Source organism: Mchenga conophoros, linkage group LG1 (genome assembly GCF_057382185.1).
Source record: "Mchenga conophoros isolate Kocher_MC1m ecotype Shallow Benthic linkage group LG1, M_conophoros_male_GT1.1, whole genome shotgun sequence".
Lineage (NCBI taxonomy): Eukaryota > Metazoa > Chordata > Actinopteri > Cichliformes > Cichlidae > Mchenga > Mchenga conophoros.
In genome coordinates, this window is record NC_140526.1 from 30,444,998 (window position 1) to 30,455,226 (window position 10,229).

Consider the following 10,229-nt stretch of genomic DNA (forward strand, 5'->3'; position numbering starts at 1 on the left):
CACAAAAAGCTTGCCATGGCTCCCTCGCCTCGCCACCTCACCACCGCCTCATCGACAGGACAGTAACCCAGAACTGTGTTGAGTTTGCAAGCGAATTAGCCAGCTAGCTAGTGAGCAAGCCAAGTCACTTTATACTAAGCAGATGTATCGTTAGCATACAAGCTAACAGGGATATCCATTCCAGAGACAGAGTCGACAGTGAGCTTTGAAGTTGCTGCTTGCCCCCCCCCCCACACACACACACTCTGGTTCCGTTAACACACGCCGACCAGCTGGAGGCTTTCTTCATGACTTATCGACAAAGTGCTTTACGAGGATAACTTAAAATGTGACAGAAGAGGACGCGAAGACTGGTGGGGGGGGTTAAATGTTGCTTTGCTGGTGTAAAACTCAACTGTGAAAATATCAGCTAGCCCTGTATATGAGTGTCTGGACAGCGGGAGCCAACAGGACGATAAAGGTAGCAACCTTACCTGGAGGATGAAAGGTGTCTTGCAAAGTCGGAGTTTGGCCAGACACGTCAGTAGCTTCTTTTCGCTTTGTCGGTCAGTTTAAAAGACTCCTGCTTTACCTTTGGCTGGATCACGGTCAACCAAAGATACTGCCTGACTCTGCTGCCTCCCAGCCACAACAGCGACTGAATACAGTTCAGCGTCTGCTTCTCACTGGGAAGAATCCTTGGCATCGCGAGATAGGGCGAGAACTCGGGGGTGTCTACGGACCAATCACAGTAGCCGGCTGGAGCGAAGCGTTTGTTTTTGTTAGGGTTTGTGTGAAAGTCTGAGAGACAGTCTGCTTCTCTATCAAATAAAATAAAATAAAATAAAATAAAATAAAATAAAATAAAATAAAATAAAATAAAATAAAATAAAATAAAATAAGCATTTTTATTTTTCTAAAGTTAATATACCTTTTAACTAACTTGAAACCCATTTTACATATTATTATTATTATTATTATTAGCATTATTATTAGCATTATTATTAGTATTATTAATGCAACTAACATTAGGCAAATCATTTTTTTAAAACTACCTGAAATAAAATACTAAAACAAGAACATAAGTGACCAAGTGATTATTATTATTAAGGCAACACTGCATTAATCAAAAGCCTAACTGCTACAATCTGCACATACCTCTGCCTCAAGAAAAATGTGGAGAACTGCATCAGTTGATAGCTAAAACAGCCTCAGGTTGCCTATAAGGTGTGTGCAATGCAGAGAAAGGACACAAGAATTATAAAGCAACTGTTCTACATAATGTAAATGACGGAGGCAGAATGCACTGCAGTATTTTTGACTAGAATGAAGAAACACTGATGAAATTCTCAGATGTGTTACATTAGATGAGATTATTTAAGTTTTCTTAGACCTCTAATATCTTTTACAAGAGACTGCATGAGGGTATTTCAGTAAAGCATTAAATAAATGAGAAATCCAGTCATCTTCACTATATCCCATGTCTTATGAAGTACAACGTGAGAAAGAATAAAAGAAGATGATATCATCATAGGCAAAAGGAACCCAAAGTGCAGCACATGCATGATGCAAGACTGCACCACTCTCTGATGGGGAAAAAAAAACAACATCTGAGCATTCTCACATTTTCTCTGTGAGTGTCGCATATCCCTGCAGTTAACTTAACGGGCACTAATGCAGTCTCAGTAGCTTTAGCTGTCCTAGTTGTGGATGCTCATTAAAATCAGGTATAGATTCTCCAGTCCACTGGTGCTTAATAGTTTAGTGGACTCAGAGGAATCCAGATTTCTTTTATTTTAAATTCTTCCTATTTTTTTAAATTTACTTTTAAGATTAGCAAGCCAGCATCTTCAGCCCTTCTTTCATCTAAAAATATGTTTAAAATTCAGTCAGCTCTGTTTTTTTTTTTTTTGTTTTTTTAAAAACATGTAGAAAGATCCTGTATGTTTTTCTTTCATTATGGTTTGAATACTGAAATGATTTTGTTTTGGTGAATTAGAAGTCAATGAACAGGATCATCTAAAGTAAGCAAACCACAACCAGCACATCACATCGCATTATAACATTTTAAGCTGCACAATTAATTAATGGCATTTGCCTTTGTTGATGAGGTGTTCTTTTTTCACAAAGGCAAAGTTGCTGTGTCCCCTAAGTTGGTCTATAGTGCAGAATTCTCTTGGCTGATGACTTTCTTTGTGCTGATATTCATGTTCCCAGAAGATGAATATCATCCTTGCCAAACCAACGATCTGGTGCTGTGATGGACCGAGCAGTGAAGGAAACTTAGGCACAGGTTAAAGTCCAAAAAATGATTTTTTATTTAACCCAAAAAACATAATTGGTTACCTCATGCAAAAAGAATCAAAATCTTGGGCCCATAAATGAGGTCAAACTAACAAAACTCCACTCAAAGTTGACAACACAACTGATAACTCAAAAAAAAACTGACCTAACTTAACGAGACAAAGGGGAAACTTAAATAGTGGCTGATCAGCCCACAAAAACAGGAGAAGGGGTAAAACACACAAAACCTAACTAAACCAAACATAATGAACTCCAATTCCCCCCCCCCCATGGTCCTGAGTTATGGCATGAACCAATTTGTAGTCTTCCTTTAAAGCTCACTCCGCCCCTTCTCCACCTCTTGGCTCCTAAATCAAGGGACTGGAACAGTTGCAAGTAAGGTAACTCAGAAAACAAAAAATTTATTATACATAACAGTGTAAACTAAAATGTGCGCACTTATTTTAGAATGCAGTGTTATGTGGATATGTGAATAATTCTAAACCAAAACCAGTTATTTATTGTTCTGTAAATAAATTCCTATATTTAAAGAAAGAAATGTAAATGCAAGGTTACTTATAAGCCTCTACACTAACATGGTGATATTACCACTGTTTGGCTGTAAGTGCAGCCATCACAGGTGCATTCATAAAAGAGAAGCAATCCACCAGTTAGCTCATAAACAGCAAAATTCCTGGGAGCCCACAGAAGACAACTGCAGTGGATGACTGCAGAGTTATTTCACTGGTTTAAAAAGTGTTCATAGTTTCTAGTCAAGAAGTCAAGTGTAGTCAAGAACACTCTCAAGGAGATATTGTGAAAGGGGTGGCTGTAGCTCAGGTGGCAGAGCAGGTCAGCCACTAATCAGAAGGTCGGTGGTTCGATCCCAGGCTGCATCCTGGCTGCATGCCAAATATCCTTGGGCAAGATACTAACCCCGTATTTGCCTACTGGTGGTGGTCAGAGGGCCCGGTGGCGCCTGTGTCCGGCAGCCTCGCCTCTGTCAGTGCGCCCCAGGGCAGCTGTGGCTACAATGTAGCTTGCTATCGCGTGTGTGTGAATGGGTGGATGACTGAATGTAGTGTAAAGCGCTTTGGGGTCCTATGGACTAGAAAAGCGCTATACAAATGCAGGCCATTTACCATTTACCATGAAACTACAATCAAGAGAGACCTTCAAGAATGGAAAAGATTAAGTGTTTACACCAACATGCAAACCACTGACTACACTGAGGATCAAGAAGGCCCGGTTGTTTTTCTGAAAAAAATATTCTTTGGACAGATAAAGCTGAGATTAATCTATACCATAATGATGGGAAGAGAAAGGAAGAGAACCTCTCGTGATCAAATCCATACCACATCATCTGTCAAACAGGGTGCAGGCAGTGTTATGGCATAGGCATTTAACTAGATCACTAGCACTGATGATGTGACTGCTGATAGGAACAGCAGAATGTATTCTGAAGTTTACAGGGCTATACTTTCTGCTGAGATTCAGATAAATACTGCTTCACAGTGCAAATGGATAATGATCCTAAACAAACTGCAAAATCAACCCAGCAGTTTCTCTGGGCAAAGAAATGGGAAATTCTTTGTCGTTGCAACATTATGGTTGCTGTTCAGGCCAAGTCAGTCATCTGATTTCAACCCAGCAGAGCATGCGTTTCAGTAACTGAAGACAAAACTGGAGGGACCCACAAATAATGGTGTCTACAGTAAAATCCTAGCAGAGCATCTCAAAAGAGGAAAGACAGCATTTGGTGGTGTCTGGTTCTAGACATCAGGCAGTCATTGACTGCAAAGCATATTGTCACAAACCAGCCCAAAGGTCAGACAAAGGGAGGGAGATCACACATATAAATTTGTCTTAGAGGAATAAAAATGTAAATTAAAAGAAATAAAAATGTAGTGGCCAGATCAGTCACGTGAAGAGTGTGAATTCACGTATGTTGCAAAGGTCTCTAAATGAAAAGTGAAGTTAATCCAAAGCCAAACCCAAACCAGCTGTTCTCCTGCCTGCTGGAAAGAAGTGAAAACATTAAACATTAAACCATTAGCCAACCATTAGCCAAGTGCCAACAGATGTGCCGTCTCTCAATATCTGCCTATCACAACCTGCTGCCTTCAACACAAGACCAGAAAGAGGCAGAACAGAGAAGGCTGAGTGGGTAGGGTCATCATAGTATTCATCACATTATTAAAAACAATGATATTTGAAATTATTTTAGGTTGTTTGTTTTATTTTGATCCTCTGAAAACTGTGGACCATGTTGAAAAATGACTGTAACTGCTAAACAGATGATACAACATTTTTGTTGAATCCCTTTAATCAAAGCTGAAAATCTGCACTTCAATCACATATTGACCGCTTGATTTAAATTCCACTGTGGTGGTGTGTAAAGGCAAAGCTACCATTGTCCAAAAACAAATGGACCAAATTATACATGGCAACACCAACATATTTATTTTCCTTCTTTTAAAAAAATTATCTAGGACTGCCATTACTTTAAGAAATGTATCTAATCTAATCTAATAAAATTCTATTGACTATATATTATATAATTTTAGCTATATGATTGTTCTAGTGCTACTTGGAGAATGTTAGCAAAGATAGACCGTTAAACCAAGATAAAATAGCACGGTTGTATTTAGCTACAAGCAAAGGAAATGATAGGTTTTCTATGAGTGAATGTCACATGTCATGATTCCTATCATTTGTTCGAGCTAGTTGCTTTACCCTTGCTAAACTGCTTAAATATAATATCCATTTGCTTTTAAAGTCCAACATTGTGGACAAAGGTAAAACTTTTTATATGTTACATCTCTCAAATAGTTTTAATGGGTTGTTCCAGCCCTTGAATTGAACACATCCTTGGGGGCTATTTCCTGGTCACTAACGTTTAACCTAGCAATTTTCCCAAGTGCAAGGATCAATGAGGAGAGCTACTGTTAGCGGGTGTGGCAGCTGATTGCACTCAAGGTTTGCTAGTAAGTTGCATCATTAGAGTTTTAGTGGGATTGGCATTTAGACACAGGCAGTTAGAGCTAGGCCAGTCTCTTCAACACCGATCTCTATCAGCTTCTATTAACCTATTAGGGAAAAGGACCAGACTCTGACCTTCAGATGGAAAGCCGGTCCAGACTTCCTTTCCTTTCTTCACTTGCTTTAGACTTTCCTTGTAACTGGGATCTAATGATAAATAATAATGATAATAGCAATGATAAACCACGAAACTAAAATATGATAGCTTGGTTGCATTTATTGCTCCAAAGGGCATACTACAGCAACACAGAGCTAGAATCAGTCCGGAAGATGGAGATAATTCTATACTCACAGAGGTATTTATGTGTTTCTTTGAGCTCCAATTTTAAGTCCAGAGTTTATTTTCCATTCCTTTTAAAATGTTGTTTTTCTATAAGTTTTCTAATATTCCTTTATTACAAAACCAAAGGAAAAATGCACACACGTGTGTGTACACACACTCACACACACAAATCATTGTGATGTTTCTCCTAAAACGTTATACAAAGCTGCGGGGGAGGGGGCGTTATTGTCATTATGAACAACTTGGCAATAGAAACTTCATATTACATCTTCTTTTATAGTTAATGTAATTACCTCTCAGAGAGGTTTTATGAGAGACAATATTGCCAAATAAATGAAGAAAGAAGATATTTGAGTGTGTCGAAATATATTTAAGCGTGGTACAAAAAAGCTATTTGATTTTGTGCTGTGTATTTGTGTCCCTGTACTGTGATGAGTACTCTGATAAACTTTATTGATTCAAATCAGAAAACAAATTTGGATCAAAAGGGACATTATTAACTGTCAAAACTCAAAAAGACAATAATGGGACTGGTAACGGACTGAAATGTAAAGGAAACGTGGTTTTATAGCCCATTTGTCAGCATGCACAGATGCTATTCAGTCATTCATTCTGTGCAGAGCGATATCGTGCACGTTCACTGCTGAAAAGAAGAGAAACACACGCATGTACACACACACACACATACCCAAGAATTTGAATGTGGTATTAAATATAGGCAGTTCAAAAGCGATCGTTTTCTCTTTTCATTTCTTCAACTGTTGAACCCAAGGAGCAGGGCTGAAATGTGAGTTGCTTTTGGTGAACACTCAACAAGGGTCGTTCAGTCAGCAGAGACTATTTCAGAGCTTAATCATATTTCTGACAAGCAGCAGCAACCTTCTCGATCAAACCCACTTGCTGAGCACCATTGCCCCATCCCGTGACTAAATTCTATGGAAATTAAAAGCTTTTTTTTGTTCTTTGGTTTTTTTTAAAAAAAATTTCATTCAAAGGCTGATTAAACACATCGCAGCTGAGGAGATTTCTGAGTGTGTTTTTGTGGCTCAAACACTCAAAGTCTAAACTAACCTCACCACTGAAATGTGGACTCACTGAAGCTGCTGAAAAGAACTTCAAACACCAGTCCTACTTTTAATACCTGTCAGGAACCGTTCCAGAGCAACGGCAGCATAAATTGGGGATTAGCAGGCTTAACGCCCTGTCTTAAAAATCAAAATCCTTTCTTACAAATGATGCACAAAGTGAAGTCTCAGGGGCTCAACTTTTCTCTGGATTTCCCAAAAGCAAAGGGAGGCCGAAATATGGCAAAAATATGGTATCAGTAGCAAAAGCACGAGCAGAAAAATAGCTTCTTTGAAGAAACTGTCAAAAATATAATAACAATGTTGAAGGCAAAATTGAATGCGATATGTGTGTAAGATGTCCCTGTTTGCGCTGCAGCCAGAGGGCTTGCTGAGAGAACCTCTGAGCCCATAGTCTCTCCTTTTGGTGTCTGGGCTCCAAAATGACTGACTGAGTGAGATAAGGAGCTCAAAATCCCTACCATTCATTTGATCTGTGGCTATTTGTATTCCAAGTCTGTTTCTCATTTTAACTTTTGGAAAAGGAGGGTAGCGGCATCACTTTAATGCGCTGCTCTCTGTATCTGATATCAACCTCAGGCACTAGAAAGAGATATAAACTGACTGACAGCTCTGTGTGGACAGAGATAGTGGGTGGAGGGGAGGTCTTCCTGTGGATGAAGGCGTTCAAAACACATTTCTTTCTTCAGTCCGACAACATAATTTTCTTTTTCAGAGGTTTTGCCACCAGTTATTTCCCACAATTACTGAACGTAATACAATTTGCACAAATGAAGAGTGTTTTCGCCGCCGCATAAAAGATGGCAAAACCCACAGAGACCATTCAGACTGATAACAGTTTGTTAGTTACATAGCTAATTTGCATTCTCAGTCCTTGAGAACAGTAAAGTTGTGTTGCTAATGGAAGAAGAGAGCAAAGGGAAATAATCAAATGCTAATTTTCACACAAGGCACCCTGGGACTTGTCTGATACAGGCCTGGCTGCAGCAAGCTTTACAAATTAATATGCCTGGAAGCTTTTCTGTATTATATTTATAAGATGCACAGAGACAGATTTATCAAGAGCAAGTAAAAAAGAAAGATTGAAGGAGTTGGTTAATGTTGCCGAAAAGGACGTCTGTGGCAGGGTGCAGATGCTCGAGTTAAAATGAAACCGAGCCTGAACAGCAACCATAATGTTGCAACGACAAAACATCTGAAGGTGAAGAACATACAGCTTTGTACTTAACAATATATCAGTCCAATATGAATCGATCCATATATATGTATAAACATGGTATCAGTAGTATTGATTGTGTTAAATAAATAACATTTTTTGGAAATGGCAAAAATATACCACAAATATGGACGATGAAAAATGTCTGAACCATTCGAACTGTGTTGACTGTCACACCTATTTTATTTATAGCAGGGGTGGGGAACTCAAGACCTCAAGGGCTGGTGTCCTGCAGGTATTAGATCTCACCCTGGGTCAACACACCTGAATCAGATGTGAATCAAATGATGAGTTCATTACCCAGCCTCTGGAGAACTTCAAGACATGTTGAGGAGGAATTTAGCCATTTAAATCAGCTGTGTTGGATAAAACCTGCAGCACACCGGCCCTTGAGGCCTGGAGTTCGCCCATCCCTAATTTATAGCTTATAGCACATCAACCAAAGTTGAACCCAGAGTGATTTGGAGACAAGCACTTTTACATTCCAGGTCTAGGGGGGGAAAAAATCCAGTTTCAAAATACATGAAAAGCTGAAAGTTGTGTTTTGTTGTGTTAACTATTTATTGTGGAGAGTAAGAATGACACTGATTTAGTGTTGAGATTATGCAAATTGATGACAATTCATCTCATAAATCATGGCACACTGCTCTCCCATGTGTAAGCTGCCTTTATAGGTTAAAAGCACCGGATTGATACCAACGCTATCAGCTACACCTGCTTCTGCAGCTGTAGCTGATTTATCTGAGGCTCCACCATAAGGGCGCTTTACAAAACACAAAACAATTGGATTTCCAGTTTGTCTAAAACAATAAGGCTATCTTTCACTGCAGAGATAGCACATGTCAGTTTTACTCTGAGCCTCTTTTTATGTTCCACTCTTCACACCTACCTCCCCTTATCACCCCATCCATCCTCCACATGTTCTGTCCAGTCACATGTCTGTCACACCCACACCCTCAATCATCTGCTGTCTGTGTATACCTGCTCTTTTCATCCAACATCTCATAGCATATTTTGTGCAGGTCTGAACTCTACAGTCTTTCTACTGTGCCTGTTGGCTTAGATTGCTCATGTTATTTTTGGCACATAAGCGCATTCATATTGTCAAGTAGGGCTACGTGAAATGCTCTGTGAGTGCCTGTATGCTTTTACATTCAAAAAGTTAAATGTGAATCACACTATACGTGCTCCTCATTTTCAGCCAGTAGACTTGCGATGTGTCTTCAACATCATTAGTGTTGATCCCAGTGCCGATCCCATCATTAGTGTTGATCCCATATATATATATATATATATATATATATATATATATATATATATATATATATATATATATATATATATATATATATATATAAACACCCAGCACGCCCCTGCGGGCGGTTTATCCTTCAAGCTCGGGTCCTCTACCAGAGGCCTGGGAGCTTGAGGGTCCTGCGCAGTATCTTAGCTGTTCCCAGGACTGCGCTCTTCTGGACAGAGATCTCCGATGTTGTTCCCGGGATCTGCTGGAGCCACTCGCCTAGCTTGGGAGTCACCGCACCTAGTGCTCCGATTACCACGGGGACCACCGTTACCTTCACCCTCCACATCCTCTCGAGCTCTTCTCTGAGCCCTTGGTACTTCTCCAGCTTCTCGTGTTCCTTCTTCCTGATATTGCTGTCATTCGGAACCACTACATCGATCACTACGGCCGTCTTCTTCTGTTTGTCTACCACCACTATGTCCGGTTGGTTAGCCACCACCATTTTGTCCGTCTGTATCTGGAAGTCCCACAGGATCTTAGCTCGGTCATTCTCCACCACCCTTGGGGGCATCTCCCATTTTGACCTCGGGACTTCCAGGTTATACTCGGCACAGATGTTCCTGTACACTATGCCGGCCACTTGGTTATGGCGTTCCATGTATGCCTTCCCTGCTAGCATCTTGCACCCTGCTGTTATGTGCTGGATTGTCTCTGGGGCATCTTTACACAGCCTGCACCGGGGGTCTTGCCTGGTGTGATAGACCCCAGCCTCTATGGATCTTGTGCTCAGAGCTTGTATGTGCTCAGAGCTATATATATATATATATATATATATATATATATATATATATATATATATACATATATATATATATATATGCGACACATTCCAGTGACCCCAAAGTGCCACTGCACTAAAAAGTGCTTGGCAAAAAGTATGTAACGTACACGTAATGTTTTGAGATCAGCTACTATGGATAATAGGTATATAATTTGTAAAGATTTGAGTGTCTAGGAAGAGTTGGGGAACAGACATAGACAGATAGATACACTCACTATGATAATCATTCTGTAAAAATGTACTTTTAGGAGTCA

At 39.8% G+C, this 10,229-nt stretch overlaps 1 protein-coding gene across 1 annotated transcript in view; it reads right to left on the reverse strand.

Annotated features, from left to right (window-relative positions):
- glceb (glucuronic acid epimerase b) overlaps window positions 1–898 on the reverse strand; it is a 61,427-nt gene extending 60,529 nt beyond the window's left edge. The window contains exon 1 of the mRNA XM_085274548.1: window positions 474–898. The gene's annotated coding sequence lies outside the window, so the exon portion shown is untranslated. The remainder of the gene's footprint in view (window positions 1–473) is intronic.
- Window positions 899–10,229: the final 9,331 nt, after the last annotated feature.